The sequence below is a fragment of the Coloeus monedula genome (assembly GCF_965178545.1).
Source record: "Coloeus monedula genome assembly, chromosome: 1".
NCBI classification, from domain to species: Eukaryota; Metazoa; Chordata; class Aves; order Passeriformes; family Corvidae; genus Coloeus; species Coloeus monedula.
The window spans coordinates 70,863,613-70,881,415 of NC_138781.1; positions in this window are offsets into that span (position 1 = coordinate 70,863,613).

The following is a 17,803-nucleotide window of genomic DNA, read 5'->3' on the forward strand; positions in this document are numbered from 1 at the left end:
AAGCAACAGTATAAACTAAAATACAAGTGGTTCTATCTGAACATCAGGCAACACTTTTTCACTGAGGAAAAAATGAGGATGACTGAGCACTGGCACAGGTTGCCCAGAGCAATGGAGGATTCTCCACCCTTGGAAACATTCAAAAGCTGACTGCAAATGGTCTGGGCAGCTTGTTCTAAAGGACCTTGTTTAGGCAGAGGGGCTGGACCAGATGACCTTCAGAGATCCCTTCCAACCCCAACCAACCTGTGATTCTGTGATTCATCATTTCACAGCATCACAGAATATTTGGAGTTGGAAGGGACCCACAAGGATCATCAAGTCCAACTCTTAAATGAATGGCCCAGATGGGGATTGAACCCACAACCTTGGGGTTATCAGCCCCATGCTCTAACTGAGTTAATCTCTGATTTTTCTGTTTGGGTGGCGTTTTATGTAAGTTTGTTTGTTTGTGAAAGATGTTTTTTAACTAAAATGAGCCCTTTTTTGTTTGGATGAGGAAAATGATAAGAGCAAAGAGATCCTTTTAGCCCCAGTCTTAGCATACTACTTTAAGCTTTCTCAGTTATGGTGCTGACACACCGTAAAGTTCAATCCCCTGTAGCTGTGAGGGTCAATGACATGTCAGAGGCCTCCAGACAGACAGACAGACCTGCTGATGACAGACCTGCTGATGGGAGATGTAGCTCTTCAGACCACAGGTTGCCAGGAGTGCCTGATGCCTCTTAGCAAGGTTGGGTTGATAAACATTTCTTTTGCAGAAGCTGTGCAGTGGTTGAGGAGCTGTGTCACCAGGTGAAGGAGCTACAGGTAGAAATGAACAGGCTGTGTAGTATTCAAACAAATGAGCAAGACATCAACCAGTTACTGTTGGAGATGCTACAGTCTCAAGAATCTTGGGAGTTGGGAACCTCTACTGTGGCAGAGAAGCAGGTGAACTCAGAATCCTGCAGGGGAATTAGTCAAGGGTCCGATGAAGATGGACCTGGAAGCAGGTCACAGCATGTGCCAGGAGGAAGGTTCCTCCTCCTTCTCAGAATCTGCCAAGTAGGAATGGTACCTTCTGTAACAGGTGTGAGGCTCTGGAATCAGAAGGCCAGACAACTGATGAGGTGGGCAAAGGTCCTACAGGGATAGTGGGGTGTCCTAAAACGACACTACTTGTACCCCTCATCATGACCTCCTCTGTTAAGAGGAAAAGAAGAAGAGTTGTAATAGGAGACTCCCTTCTAAGGGGAACAGAGGGCCCGATGTGCAAATCAGACCCAGCTCACAGGGAAGTCTGCTGTCTCCCAGGGGAGATAAGGGACATTACTGGAAAACTCTCCAGTCTAGTGGGGTCCTCTGATTGTTATTCACTACAGGTTGTTCAAACTGCCACTGACAAAATAACAAAGTGAAGTGTGAGGGCAATCAAAAGACACTTCAAGGCCCTGGGATGATTGGCAGAGGGATCAGGACCACAGGTAGTGATTTCCTTGATTCTTCTGGTAACAAGGAATAGTATTGATAGGAATAGGCAGATCCATCAGGTCAATGCCTGGCTCCAAGGTGGGTGTCAGCAGAAAAATTCCAGCTCAGCATGTTCTGTGAAACTGTGAAATTATTTCACCCTCTTTCCTCCATTCATCCAACAAACTGAAAGATTAAACTGCCCCTTCTCTCAGCATCATTGTAATCTGGTGTGATTCCTTATTCAGTTTTCATTTCAAAAAAATTCCCTAAAATAATTGGCACTAGCAAACACCCTGTTAGATGCATTCTCCTCCTTTTTGCCTGTATTTCCATGTCTTTGGCCTTGATTATATACCAAAGGGAATTATTTTAACTGAGCTTGTGTGCTCAGCTTGAATATATGTGAACTTGGCAACACAGAGTGGCCTAAAATGTGTGAAAGGAACCAACAATCCCTGTGACTTGCACCATATAGTCCTCAGACTCATTAGGAATCTTTAGCCAGGGATCTTTGCATGTAATAATATACGAAAAATAAAGTGTTTTCTTGAGTAGTTAAGAGTGGAGTTGGACAGCTTCGCAGGATTTTGTCATGCTACATGTGAGAAGTAAAGAGCTGCTGAGTAAAGTCTATAATGAGGTTGCAGGATAGATGCATTTGCAGGTGCTTGATTCCAGACAATGAGTAACACGGGACAGTGAAGTGGCATTAAATTTTACTTGTGTTTCCACAGTCCTTAAGATGGCCAGTCCTAGACTGAGGTCTCTATGGCAATCAGCATCACACAAAGATTAATATGATGATTAGAGCTGCAAGAGATTCCAATTACAATATAAAGAAAGTTATTAATGCTTAACAAATGACGATTCAGTGAGTAAAAAGAAACATGGAGAAAATATTGATAAAAAGGATAAGCGGTGGACAATAGACAAGTTTATGACATTTAGAGAAATGTAGGAAGGCAAGGAGAATTTTAGAGGAGACTTTGAAATGTAGGCAATGGACTGGCTCTGAATGTTTCTGTTTAATTTCTCCTATAAATGAAGGACAGAATAAAAGACATCATACGAATAGTTTGAAAATTAACTTAAAAAAAGTAGAACATAAAATAAAAGACCTTAAAAGCCAAAGTACCTGTCCAAGCAATGCAAATAGGAAGGGTACCATGGTTTAATTAAAGGGATAGAAAAATCATATTTGTAGCATTACCTTTAACATAGGTACAATACAGAAAGTGTTTTTCCAATACTTCTCTTTGCAAAAACTGTGTCTTCTCTTACAGCAACCTTGCTAAGAGATCTTGAATGGTGAGAAGGTGGTAGCACATAAGCCTTTAAAACTCTGTTAAAATTCTGTCTAAGATACAAAGATATCATATAAATTCTGCTCTAAGAGAAGAAAATTAACCTATTTGATAAGCAAAAACTACTTGGAGAGAATTTAGGTACATGCTTTGTCCAAGAAAGAAAGCTGCAATAGTCAAATCATTTTCAAATTCCATTAAAAGAAACATATTTTAAGAGTATTGGGTCTCCTTTTCCCCCTATTTTTATCTATGCCAGGTTACCAATCCCTAAAGAGGATAATAGTTTCTAGAGCACTCCTCTGGGAGATTTCAGCTAGGTGTGGCCTAATTGTGAGATGTGCCGCCACACGAAAGCTTCTGCAGGGCAAGGAGCAGAGATTATGTTTGCATTTAAATCATTCTGTGGTAGGCAAAACAGTGGGATTTGTAACCTGAAATGGTTGCAGCACCCTTCCAAATAGGGTTTAAGTGACAAAGTCAAGTCGGGATATGCAGAATGAGGAAAATGTTACAAATAATCCATGTGGAAAATCATGTCCAAACACCCTCAACTCCAGTTGTGAAAATTCTTGAGAAGCATAATGAGATACTGGGGATCAACAGGTCTATGGAAAATAATGAACAATGACAACGAAGCAGCCTACTCTAGAGTCAGATTTCTGATCCATAGCTCTTGTTGTCCCTGATTCATGACCCTCTTTACCCATCTGTGAAAGAGGAATAGGGTTATTTTACAGGGTAGGGGATTTGAACCTTAATTTGTTAACATTTCCAAAAGAATTGTGAGATCCTGAGATGAAGGGGCCAAATTTAATGCTCATTGTTCAGGCTCTAGTCTTTCTGTGCTCAGACAGAACTCCCACTGAGACTGGGAGCTGAACAACGATTCCTGAAGTTGGTCCATTTTTCCTAGGAAAATGAGACAGTCGCAAAGTACAGTTCGTTTGCTGCATTCATGCAGTACCCTGGAGATACAGCATTATGGTTAGTTACACATCTCAGAAAGCTTCTTCAGCAATATTGCAGTGGCTTCGAATTCTTACAAGGCTATGCAGTCCAAGTAAAACAAAGCTGCTGGCAAAAGTAATAAGCCAGCACTCCACACCTGGTTAAACAGCATTGTTTTTCAGTCTAGCACCACGCCAAGTTCTCAGTGTCCATGTGGATGCACAGTATCTGAGAAATGCTTAAAGTGAAGGTATTACCACAGCAGCAGTGAGCAACTTGCTCTGCAAGCAGGTATGCCTAACACTGTTTCCAAACTCAGCAGCTTTCAAGAATTAAGCCCCTCTCCACATACACACATACACACACACAAAACAAAACCAAAAAAAACCCAACAAAAAAAAGACCAAACAAACCCTTTCTCAAATCCCAGAGGTGATGGAATGTAAATAAGGAAAACTGAGCCCTTAAATGATCTGCACATGCACACACTACCTACAGCATTTTTGGTTGCTAACTGTAAGCAGCTGCCAATTTCCCTCTATGCTCAGACGACTTGCTAACTGATCTGCAAGTCCCAAAAGTGTGTTATCTTTAATGTGCCTCTAATTTTGCTAAGAGCCTACTATTTATAGTGTGTCGTTTATTTACTTGTTCACCTTCAACTAATTAAAGCTATCCTTTTTTAAAATGCAGTGGAAAAGAAAAGCACACACACGTGTGGGGGTGTGTGTATGCGTGTGCGTGTGTAGAAAATGCAATCTGTTCACTTAACTGGATGAATGTTACAAAAGTTCTGTTTTGCTTGGAAAAGCAATGCATGAGTAAAAGCTCCAAAACCCTAGCATTATTATCTCTAATTACAATTGGCAATATGTGGCAATCACAATTATTCATTTATGCAAAATATCTTACAGTGTGTCTCATTTTTTATTCTCTGTTAAAGGATGGCTTGACAAAAGAATTTAAAAAAAAGATTATAGTGCTGAACATAATTGTGCTAAATGCTCAGTCATTTTGTTTAAAAATACTACAAAACTAAACTGCTATTTCTGCAGAGACAGAAAATAATTTAACAAAGATATATAGTATACTCTGCAGGTAGCAATCCATCTAGAAAACATATTTCCCTGAAAAGGAGAGATATTTCACAACAAAACTTAAGAGCATAATTTTTGCAATTTCTGTCTTACTTTAAAAAGGAAGGAAGGAAGGAAGGAAGGAAGGAAGGAAGGAAGGAAGGAAGGAAGGAAGGAAGGAAGGAAGGAAGGAAGGAAGGAAGGAAGGAAGGAAGGAAGGAAGGAAGGAAGGAAGGAAGGAAGGAAGGAAGGAAGGAAGGAAGGAAGGAAGGAAGGAAGGAAGGAAGGAAGGAAGGAAGGAAGGAAGGAAGGAATTCGGAAGGAAGGAAGGAAGGAATTCGGAAGGAAGGAATTCGGAAGGAATTCGGAAGGAACTCGGAAGGAATTCGGAAGGAAGGAAGGAATTCGGAAGGAAGGAAGGAAGGAAGGAAGGAAGGAAGGAAGGAAGGAAGGAAGGAAGGAAGGAAGGAAGGAAGGAAGGAATTCGGAAGGAAGGAAGGAAGGAATTCGGAAGGAAGGAAGGAAGGAAGGAAGGAAGGAAGGAAGGAAGGAAGGAAGGAAGGAAGGAAGGAAGGAAGGAATTCGGAAGGAAGGAAGGAAGGAAGGAAGGAAGGAAGGAAGGAAGGAATTCGGAAGGAAGGAAGGAAGGAAGGAAGGAAGGAAGGAAGGAAGGAAGGAAGGAAGGAAGGAAGGAAGGAAGGAAGGAAGGAAGGAAGGAAGGAAGGAAGGAAGGAAGGAAGGAAGGAAGGAAGGAAGGAAGGAAAGAAGGAAGGAAGGAAGGAAGGAAGGAAGGAAGGAATTCGGAAGGAAGGAATTCGGAAGGAAGGAAGGAAGGAAGGAAGGAAGGAATTCGGAAGGAATTCGGAAGGAAGGAAGGAAGGAAGGAAGGAATTCGGAAGGAATTCGGAAGGAATTCGGAAGGAAGGAAGGAAGGAAGGAAGGAAGGAAGGAAGGAAGGAAGGAAGGAAGGAAGGAAGGAAGGAAGGAAGGAAGGAAGGAAGGAAGGAAGGAAGGAAGGAAGGAAGGAAGGAAGGAAGGAAGGAAGGAAGGAAGGAAGGAAGGAAGGAAGGAAGGAAGGAATTCGGAAGGAAGGAAGGAAGGAAGGAAGGAAGGAAGGAAGGAAGGAAGGAAGGAAGGAAGGAAGGAAGGAAGGAAGGAAGGAAGGAAGGAATTCGGAAGGAATTCGGAAGGAAGGAAGGAATTAGGAAGGAAGGAAGGAAGGAAGGAAGGAAGGAAGGAAGGAAGGAAGGAAGGAAGTGAGTCTCCTTGTTTTAATCTAGCATATGCTTCTCCTGTTAGTAAAATGCAAATTTGCAAATAGTGAGAGGAGAGACCGTGACCATAATAACTCGCTACGGTTCTGCAATATGACGCCATTCTATTCCGATTCTACCACAGTACAGTAAGCAATTGAATAAGATCAAGCACACTTCATGACCAAAAAAATAAGGAAAGACAAGTTCATGCTACTCACATAAGTAATCTCTATTTAATGCATGTATTTCTAGTGGAATATCACCCTAATTTATGGTACGCAGCTGGTAAAATGTGCTGTTCATGAGAGTTGCCACTCACCCTTTAATCAGGCACTAGAGGTCAGACACTTTAGAGGACCACCTCCCCAGATAAAAAGGACTCAGATTCAGGATGCCAGGTCCAGAGATTCAGTCTCAAGAAAATAAATGCTGAGAAGGCTGCTTATTAGGAGAAACTGGAAAGATACTCTAAAACCTGTCTGAAACAGACAGGGATGTTTAATCCTGACATGCTGCACCAGATGAGCAACCTTTATTTTTGGATCCAATCCCACTCTTTCTTGAGGAACAGCCTTCCCCCCCCCACCCTTATTCCTCTCTCAGAGCAAAACTGAAGGTAATGGAACTATTTCTGTGGAAAGGATCATCCACCAAACCAATGGGGTTTTTTGATGGCTAGACATTAAAAAACTTTTTCAAAGTGTCTAAGATATATAAAAATGTAGGAGACTTTAAAATCAAATAGGAAGCAGATTTTTTTTTCCTGTGCTGATGGTGTTGATTAGAGCAGAGGAAATGGAGATCACCATTGGAATGCATGGGAAAACCAGGCTTCCAGAATAATATGATAAGTTGCACTATGTATTTTTACCAAATAAGAATTGGTCAGCTTCGCAGAGTTGTTAAAAGAGTGGAATTTTTCTCCCGACTTAGTAAACGATGACAGAAAATGAGGGAAACACGGCAGAACATCATACATTAAAAATTTAAAGCAAAATAAATTAAATCCAAATCTGAAAGAAACAAAGGACAGTATTGCTATTACTTTCCACTTGTTTTTACCATCAAACACAACAAATTATTAGCATGTGAGCTTGTCTCTTTTTTTCTCTCTTGAGCACCTGATTAGGATGCAGGAGATACTAAAGCCCAGCAGTGATTTCTTACTATAGATAATTCATTGTGTCTTGGTCCATTACCACTAGAAGACTTTTTCCACCCTTCACACAGAACCAGGAAGAAACACTCTGTTCCCATTACAGTAAATGTCAAAATTCATTTCTTAATCAGAATACAGAGCTCTGTCCTGTGTCTGCTGTGCATATTGTAGCAGACAGCTCATGCCTGCTCAGAGGTCTGGGTTTGCTGACACCATCATCATTTGCTTAACACAGCACAACACCTACATGAGAAGTCCTGATTACAAAAACCAGACTGTTACATTGTTCCACACTATGATCCACAAACAGATGACTCAGACACCAGGACTCTAGATGTACCTTTGGAGTAATGAGAAAGAAACCTTTCAACTGTCACTGGGATCACTAAGGACAATTATATTAAGTAAAGCAATATGCAGAGTACTAAATATATTGCCTTAGGAGAAGTGTGCAGAATACAGAATTTCCAGCATGAACAAACTGCAATTTCTGCATCATTCTTCTAATTTTAGGAGGAAGTGGCGACATGTCCAAAATTAAGAAATACAAACCAAAGACTATAAATCAAGAAAAAATATTTGGAAAAAATAGTACCATTCTTTTCAACATTTCTCTGTAACTTAAAGCAATAATTTAGGCTTTCTTCTATCCAAATGTTTCATGTACTTCAATAAATTGGTCAGAACTGCTTCCCTGATGGTCAGCTCTGTTACTAAAACTATCTCACGGCAGTCAGAAGAAAATATACAGCATATTTATTTCTCCTATAGACCTGGCTTCCTGGCCAGGCAATGTATTCCTTATGGCATTCAGAGAGTTGTAACACTCATGACATAAGACTGAATTAAGATAAAAAGAATCATCAGTGAACCGCAGGAAGAGTAGGACAATCTCCAAGACCATGACTACAGCACACACTGCAGACCTAAATTACAATTTCTAACAAGATTGTAGCTTGATACTTAAATTAATTCAGGTCAAATGTTACAATGAAAAATATTCTGTCATAAGGAGAAGTTTCCTCAAAGTTTTCTAAATGAAACTTAAAGTATGCAATACAGTAGACTGTCCATCAGAAAAGCATATTGTTTGGCATTTCTAGGCAGGTTTTTAATACAAAGTATGTTCTTTCCTCTTCCCTTTATAAAATAAAGATTGGCTGGCACAGAATGTGAAGTTTCATCATAATATGGATAATAATGATTGTAAAAATAATATATATATTTTAAAATTACAAAAGCCAAAATACTTGCATTTTCATATATCTCAAAATGACCCTGCAGATTACCTGAAAGCTTTTTTCCATCAATATCTCTGTGATTTCTCAAGCCACATTCTTTCTACCAATATTATAGCTGGTAACAGGCTCTACAAGCACTAGTCTTTCCCTCTCCATCCAAGACACTAATTTTTCTAGCCTTAGAATCATTGTTTTAAGTTATACATAAAGTTAAATTCTACCTTATACAAAATACAGTAGTTTTAGGTGAGGTTTTTTCCTATATGTCTTGTTAGTACAGTGTGTCTCCAGAGTATCAACAGGCCTGTTTTTAAAGAAGACTGGTAAAGCAGTTCTCCATATCTTGGAGATGGTTTTCAGAATCATAAATTATATTTATCCAGTTTTTTATGGTATTATATATAATATTTGAAAATGCAATCTGAATATTAACTAATCCATCCTCTGGCTGGGAATTAATTAGCCTTATCTCAGTGTTTCATATGTGGAAAAAAACACAAAAGGACTAATATCAGAAATGGGGAACACTAAATGAAATCCACAGGGGCTTGGTGTAATGAATTAGGTAAAGCACATGGGTTATGTCAACTTAAAGGAGATTCCAAAGCTCAAGCTTTGGACCTTTTACTACAAGTCCCTGAGTTTTACCCATAGGGGCAGTACTACCCGTCTGATCTACCTACTGCATTTTCTGGACTTCAGTCTAGCTCATTCAAACTCTCTCTCCTAGTTCCTCAGAGACTATTTAGCTCCTCTTGGAAATAAGCAGAGTACTTGGTAACACAAGCATACAAAATCCTTCATAACTTCTTACAATATCTGAGCAGCACACCAAGCAATTACAAACTAAATAAAGGTTAGGAACTTTCCTGAAATAAAATTGACACCTACTTTTTCAGATAAACATCAAATAATGAAGTAATATTTAATTTACTGATTAGTTTCCTTTTTTTTTTCCCTGGTAGAAAATCATGCGAATGGAATAGCTTGATTTAGCTCAGCAAAAATCAGCTAATGGAGGTCAAACAATTTCTAACTCATAAAAAACATGTGCACTTCAACAGTAAGGTTTTTTTTAATCTTTCCATCGTAATTTCCTTCTTCTAGATCCTTCACAATCTAACTTCAAAAGGGAAAACTAGGCACACATTAGGACTGGGACACTCGGTGTATGTAGCTCTGATTTGCTTCCAGCAAGTACCACAGTGCACTGGCACTGTTCAGAAAGGGATGTAACAGCCAGGTGGATGTAACTGTGTCCCACTAACTCAAGGGCAAGCCTTCCATGCACTGTAATGGGCCACACTTTGTATCACTCACTGTCCCATTTAATAAGAAAATATGCCTTTTCTTCTAAGAGGAAACAGCTTCCCTTCAGTATCAGTAGTTTAAGGATGATATAAGAATGGGTATGTTTGCAATTATTTGGCTTGAACTGTACACTGAGGACTAATAAACAATTACTAGCTTGGCTTAACAGTTTCCAAAAACACAAAAAAAAAGGGTTCTGAAGAATCATAGGTTACCCAGGGAAACCTTACTGTAATTCACTGAGAAGCTTGCAATTTCTTCAGTTTAGAGTTTGAAAACAAAGCAAAACAAAGATTTGTCATGTTTCATATTTCCAAGCCAGTATGTCTACACTCATGTGGTTTCCATCTCTGGCAGAGTGTAAAGAGGAAGTAAAATGTCAAGTTGTTTATTTCTGTGCAATTTTCTTATCTCAAAATAACACCGTGTTTGCTAAATCCAATCTGTCTTTAATAATAGACAGAGGAATTCCTTTGCTCGGCACTCTTGCTTTTACAGAAATCTTATGATCTGGGAAGAGAGGAGTTAAATCTCTTTTGACAATTTTGTCAAAACCAAAAATGTCATCTGAAACAGCAGCCTTGTTTTCTAGGGAAATAAAGAAATTGTTTGCCTTTAGTTCAGTCTATATACCACCTTTTCTTACTATTTTCTCTTTCTTTATGTATTGTTTCACTGCATATGAAAAAGACAAAAGGACACCTAGAAATTCACTCTTCATGATCATAAGCTTTCACTTAATAGTATGAGAATAATGAATATGCTTAAATCAGCAAGTTGTTCTTTACCTCCACAGAACAATCTTCATTGTCAAGTATGTGATCAAAGTTCCCTGCCTAAAAGTCGAGAAGCCACAAGTTTTTATTAGACACCCTAGGCCTGATTTCAAAGTGTAAGAGTCAGCTACCTCTTTCTTTTTGAAAATAAGTATATATTTCAGCATGTAAGCCTGTGCTTCTGCCCTTTTTAACTGTCTGTTTCAGAGATTAATGAAATGTAGGAATACATAAAAGTTCTCCATGCTTCCATATCCTTTGTTCTTAAATCATATTGCAGATTAAAGTTATATCACATTTATTTTTAAAAAAAACATTTTCAAATCTATCTAATCCAAATTTGATCTATTTATATGTCTTTCTATGTCCATACTGCATGCATTTTCAAATGCACATGTAAGTACCCACTTCCTCAATCCTTAACACTTATTAAGGGAGATTTAGCTGCAGAGCATAAAGACCCAGCAGTCCCAAGGAAAAATGAAAAGAGAAAAAAATTCCTTCCGTTGTTCCATTTTAATTCCAGTTGCTCTATCCAAAACACTCTACCTATCTCATGCATTTCGACAAAGAGAATAAAAGTTTGTGCCTCTTGCAATCATCTTTGACCTTGTGGCTTACATTGTCTTTCTGACCTTTGTATAGGGTAGCCTCCGATGACGGTACTAGACTTTAGCACAGGGCTATGAATCTCATTGTCTCTCTTGCATTTACAAACATGTCGCTTCCCACTGAGAACAAATCCCTTAAAAGTGACAGTACAAGACTCTAAAAGGGCTGACTAACAGAGAGAAGAGGAGCAAACTATCCTGAGATAGCTAGGAATAAATACAAAACTGCAGGATGAAGTAAAACCTTCACGGACCAACACAGACCTTCCTTTTCATTTAAATTCCTATGCTACTTGCAGAAGCATGATTAAATGATTCAGGATTGGTTCATTAGCAGAAAGGAGTTGAACACAAATGATTGTGTTCACATTTAGTGTCCTTTACCACCTAGTCCAAAGATAAAAAATCTGTGTAGATCATGGATTTTTTTAAACACATTCACAGCCAACAAGAACATTTCAGATTAAATACACGTCTGTTTCCTTTTGCTCTATATCTCTACCCATAGGGCTAACAGAAAGTGAGAGTGCCTTCCCCTGTAAACATGGAAGATACTTCTATATCTGAAGACCAAATCATTCTGTTGGTGTCTACATGTTGAGACTGTAAAGCTTGCGATGTCAACAAACCAAGTTTTGCAAACCACCCACAAATTTCTTGCCCATGTGTCTGTTTTATCATCCCTCAAAAATGGGCTGAATTCCTCTCAGTGCACACAGGCAAATGGGGCACAGGAATACCCACAGTGAAATGCTTTTTACCTTTATTTAGCTTCTTAATACTTAAGCAACTTGTTTAGGCCAGACAGCCAGGCTCCCTCAGTATCAATGGGTGCAGATGCAGGCACCTGCAGGGGGTGATTCATCTTCTTCAAAGATAGGGGTCTAAACCAGGGCTTACAGCTGCCTTCTGGAGGTGCCTATCTCTCAGGTTGAGTATAGTGGGAGCCTAGATGACTGGCTGAGATTAGGTGCCTAATTTTTAGGCAGATAAGTTGTATTGCCTGAGGTTGCCTGAGAAATTTGTGGCAGAACCAGGGTTTGAACCCACATGTTCCACATGTAGCTGGTAACGAATAATTTAGTCAAATCCAGCGCTTTTTATACAAACGATTTGCATGTCCACAATAAGTTATTAGACAAGAGACACACACATCAAAAAGTCTAATAAATTGGTTATTAGTCACCAATCTCCCACATAGCTTAGCATATGAAAAACCTATTTTTCATGTCTAACACAGGCAATAAGAAATTTTACCTGTGGTCTGCCACCTTCCCAATGAGTGTCCTAACCACATTGGTTCTCAGGGATCTTCTGAGAATTCTGCACTATAGTTACAATAATTTGCTATTTATGAAGATGGAAGGACACAGACAGTTACATCAACACTCATAAAAACAGTGATAACAAATTCTTAGGGAAGAATTGCATGGGACATGACTGAGTTCTTGGTAATCAAAAAAAGTCTTCTCACTTAAATGCTGCCTTTTCAGATTAAACAAGTTCAGCAATATCCAGGTAATTCAGAAGGAACCTCTTCACACATATTTAATACTCCACCCAGATTTCTCGCGTTTCTGGCCAATGGAGGATGCAAAATATTACCCTGAGAAACCCAGACCAAATGGATAGATGGCCACATTTGTCTGACATGCTTAGACTTCATTCCTACAGTTTAAAGAATTCAGTAGAATCTGCAGGGATTAGTACAAATACAATCATCCAGACACCAAACCCAACTGGATTGTGGGGAAATGGCCAGATTTGTTCACATTTATTTTACACCAGCTGCATATATTATATTTTCTACATTTCTACATTTTATTTCTCAGCTATTTTTCCCATTTGATCAAAATATGTTGGCCTCTTGGAGAACTAATTATGTGATAAAATGGTTCAATTTGTAATTCCAATATTCAATTATGACTCAACAACATTATTGCTTCCTATATATCATCTTTTTTGTGCCTGTGTAACTCCAAAATAGGTTCACTGCTCTCTTTTCAGGTTCACAGAAATGCAAAAACCACTGAGAATAAGAAGATTTACATCAGTCTAAAAGCTAATTTGGGATAAAACTTAGAACTCCCTCAAAACAAATCTTTGCAGAAAGAAAGTTCTTTCTGATATGCAACACAAATTTTAAGATTTTTGTCTTGAAGCAGTGCAGATCTTTTATGATATATTAATAAAGTAAGAATATTAAAGAACTTGGAATAATTCACTCTGATATGTTTAGAGGAGACTTTGTCCTTTTGATATTTTTCTACTTTATTTTGAGATACTTTCTACCCTGGCACTTGCTCAGTCTTCAAAAAAAAGCCAAAACCAAAACCCCAACACACAAACATACAGAATTTTTCTCTTGAAGTCTTAGTCCCATCACACAAGGATCTGACAAAATAATTTGAAAGTGGGTAACGCAAACAGTTTGCTCTCAGAATCCCATTCACAGCAACCTGAGGCAATGATTTAAATGCTATAAATAACCATTTGATTTCTTTTTCATGCTATAAATAGCCATTTGATATCTTTTTTATCTAACTACTCTGATACAGTTCAGAGGTTTTCAAAATACTAAAAGTATTTATTTAGTTCCTGTAAAACAACAGCAATTCTTAATCCTGTCAACAGATCAGGGAAGTGGCCTGGGAAGGGAAGACAAAGAAGAGAGAAAAGAAAAGAATAAAAGGAAAAAGGAAAAAGGAAAAAGGAAAGAAGAGAAGAGAAGAGAAGAGAAGAGAAGAGAAGAGAAGAGAAGAGAAGAGAAGAGAAGAGAAGAGAAGAGAAGAGAAGAGAAGAGAAGAGAAGAGAAGAGAAGAGAGAAGAGAAGAGAAGAGAAGAAAAGAAAAGAAAAGAAAAGAAAAGAAAAGAAAAGAAAAGAAAAGAAAAGAAAAGAAAAGAAAAGAAAAGAAAAGAGAAAAGAAAGAGGGAGAAGAAGAAAAAAGTCTGAAAGAAATCAGAAAGAGAAAACAATAAATCTGAACAAACAATAACAAAACAAAAAAAAACTGGGAAAAAAATGAGGAGAAGGGAGAAGAGAAGAGAGAAGGGAGAAGAGAAGAGAGAAGAGAGAAGAGAGAAGAGAGAAGAGAGAGAAGAGAGAAGAGAGAAGAGAGAAGAGAGAAGAGAGAAGAGAGAAGAGAGAAGAGAGAAGAGAGAAGAGAGAAGAGAGAAGAGAGAAGAGAGAAGAGAGAAGAGAGAAGAGAGAAGAGAGAAGAGAAGAGAAGAGAAGAGAAGAGAAGAGAAGAGAAGAGAAGAGAAGAGAAGAGAAGAGAAGAGAAGAGAAGAGAAGAAAAAAAAAGGAAAGGAAAGGAATAAAAAAAAAGGAAAGGAAAGGAAAGGAATAAAAAAAGGAAGGAAGAAAGGAATGAGTGAGTTCTTTGGGAAATGCTGCCATCTATGGAGTTCCAGTCGACACTGCTTTCTGCGGAGATGTCAAGGAAAACCACAAGCAGGTTACCTCACAACGTGGTTAGTCCAGTAAATGACAGTTTTTTTCATCAATAAATAATAATATAAATTATAGCTTTGGCTATTAGGTTAAGTTGGCACTAGCTTCTACCACAATTATTTCTTGGATGTATAAGCAGCATTTGTAGTTATCTACGGCAAGGTTTTCCTGTGATTTGTTGGGGGCATGTATTAATATCAACATTTTATATTGCTGTGTTTTAATTTACACTGGTTTCCAAAATTTCAGCACATACAAGCAGAAGTCCTTCTTGTCTTTCCTCACATACATATCCCCAAGCACATTATTACCTGCATTCTCGAAATGGCCATATAAATAAGCAGCTAATTATAATTTTCTCATGTTACCCATACTATATGTAAAAATTAAAGTATTTGACTCTTTAAAAATACTATAAACACACACATCATTCCTTCTTTCTTAGAATTTCTGCTAATGATACAGCAGGAACTGCACCTGTTGGTAATACAAGCAGACAGAAGGATGATAACTTTGAAGAGATAGAAGTATTAGAATTATTTGTCAGCTGTAACAAATAATAACCACTTCAAAAATCCCAGTTTGGAAGCTGCTCAGATCTTCAGGAAAAATGGTCATCATTCAATACTGTGAAGATCCAGAAACCTCTTTATCATGCTCACTAGAGGACTAGATACAAATGAAAAGCAGGGGTCATACTTAAATTGTGATAAGTGACCTATTTAATCATTGAAGTAGGCATAAGTGTAAACAGAGTATTTCTAGGGCTGATGAAAATCTGGACCCCCAAAGCTATCTTGTATCCAGAGGCTGTGATGTAAAGACAGTAAAAAAATATTACACAGGAATTCTGAGATGTCTCTTTTAGACACTGCTGCTCAGGCCTGTTTTCCAAAATCACAGAATCACAGAATCATAGAATCAGATCGTTTAGAAAAGACCTCTGAGATCGTCAAGTCCAACCCATGACCGAATACCACCTTGTCAACTAGATCGTGGTCCAAAATGCCATGTCCAGTCTTTCCTTAAACACCTCCAGGGATGGTGACTCCACCACCTCCCTGGGCAGCCCATTCCAATGTCTGATCACACTTTTTGTGAAGAAACTCCTCCTAATGTCCCTAAACTGTCTCTTGCTTACCACAGCCTTCCCTTGCCACCCACTGCCACTTGGGAAATGTCACCAGCGGAGGTACTTCCCATGTCTGGAAAAGCACAGTAGGAATAAACCTCATTCGTGCCTGCTCTGAAAGAGAGGGCCAGTTCAGCTCTCATCCGTGGAGGTCAGCCATATCAAAGAGAAGGACATCAGCGGAATGAAAAATAGTATCAGCCCTACACTCCCTGACAAACAGCAGCAATGTGCCTAGCAAAAGACTTACTTTCACATTCTCTTACTCTATCCAAATTGCTCAGTGCCAACAAGCCTTTATTATCCTAATCATGAGTTTAGTTATCTGCAGGAAAAGTGTTGCCTCTTCCACTTTGACCCCCCACAGTTCCTTTTGCAAGTGTTTCCCATCTTTACACACTGTATTGACTTCAGAGGGTGACATTTGTCTCGTAAGCTGTGATGGAATAACTACCCCTTGAGCATAAGTATCAGAGGACCAAGTTACTAAACCTCTCTCCCTCTGCAGGTCATTCAACAGGAAGATGTTGGAATCAGTGAAGCTACATTAAAAATGAATTGTATTATAAGCAAAATAAGACTCAAGATGAAGTTAAAATTTACCTCCTACAGAAAACTCTGCAGAGGTCAAAGATGAGAAACTTCTAGAGAATGCCCAGAGGCAGAGGTTGTTTCAAGAAATTCTTCCTCCCCTGTTTGACTTCCAGCTCCCAAACACATACCCTATACCTGTGCTTTAGTGGTGAAACAGTGGCCAAAGTCAATTAGCAGCAGCCACAGCCACACCAAGTTCCTAAATGCTTCCTTCATTGCACAGCTGGTAAGGCAGCCAGATCTACCTAAGGTGCTTAGAAAGGTGTGGCAGCTCTATTTGTGTGGCTCTTGGTGACAGAAATTCTAAAAGATGGTCCTTCTGGGTTTTCCTATTTGCCAGCTCACAACGATCATATGAGGTATGAAAATATTTGCCAGCTCACAACATATAACCATAAGAGGTGTGACAATAACCACTTACTGCTTTTGGAATGATCTTGTTTGCATTGAATTCAAACCCATCTGAACAATGGTGGCACACATAATGCTGCCCGTGTTGCAGTTGGTGTTTTATCGAGAGGCTTGGAAGGGGCCCAGTTTGTTGCACATCCCTGAAGGAACCTCTTTCTCACTGCACCCCAGCACAGAGGCAACCCCAGCATGCCAGGTTATGACCATGGCATGAAGACAGATGGAAGAGCTGCCAGGCTCTGCATGTGCTTTGGGGAGGACCACAAGCCCTGGGGTTTAGTGGCCATTGGACTGAAGGCCACAACAAATGAGACAGTCTCTAATTGCTCTCCTGTCTACCTCATGAAGAAATGACAGCAAACAGGTGGACAGTATGGGTTGCAAGCACTAGAAGAAGATGGGGAGTGAGGCAGTGGTCTCCTTTGCTGAGGAGCGAAAAAACTGAAGCTGTGGTTCAGGTTTATGGCTGGGTTCATAAGCACAGCTGATCAAAGGCAGCCAAGACTCTGACTGTGAATACTCAGCCGTGGTCACCTCCTACATTATTCTCCACTGTTAGAAATCAATCCCCTGTGCTGAGGGGTGTGGACCATTTTTTCCACCATATATTGCCATGTAGGTGCAGAATCACCCACCACCCTGAAATGGAGCATCACCACTGATAATTTGTTTAAATAATGTTGGGAGCTAGGGCTGGGGAAGGCGGAATAAGTCCCATTGAACTCACTGGCAAATAGGGATATCCATTCATGAACAAGAACGTGCACAATTCATGTCTATTCATCACTCGTTGCATTAATTATTTGGCTTTTTCAAGATTTTCTGTCACCAGAGAGGTCCGGAAAAACTGTTATTGAGGAAACCAATCACCACAAATGAGGCAAAGTGAACAGATCACCAAAACCTTGCAGGCTGAGAGAGAACGTCCAAATACCTGTTCAACACCTGTAGGTAAAGAATCATGTATTGCTATTATCTCACCAAGGAGAAGAATGCCATATTTATCATCTAACACAGTTGAAAAATAATTTGGCCAGTATGAAGAATCTGAGATGCACTCTTTTAATGAAAC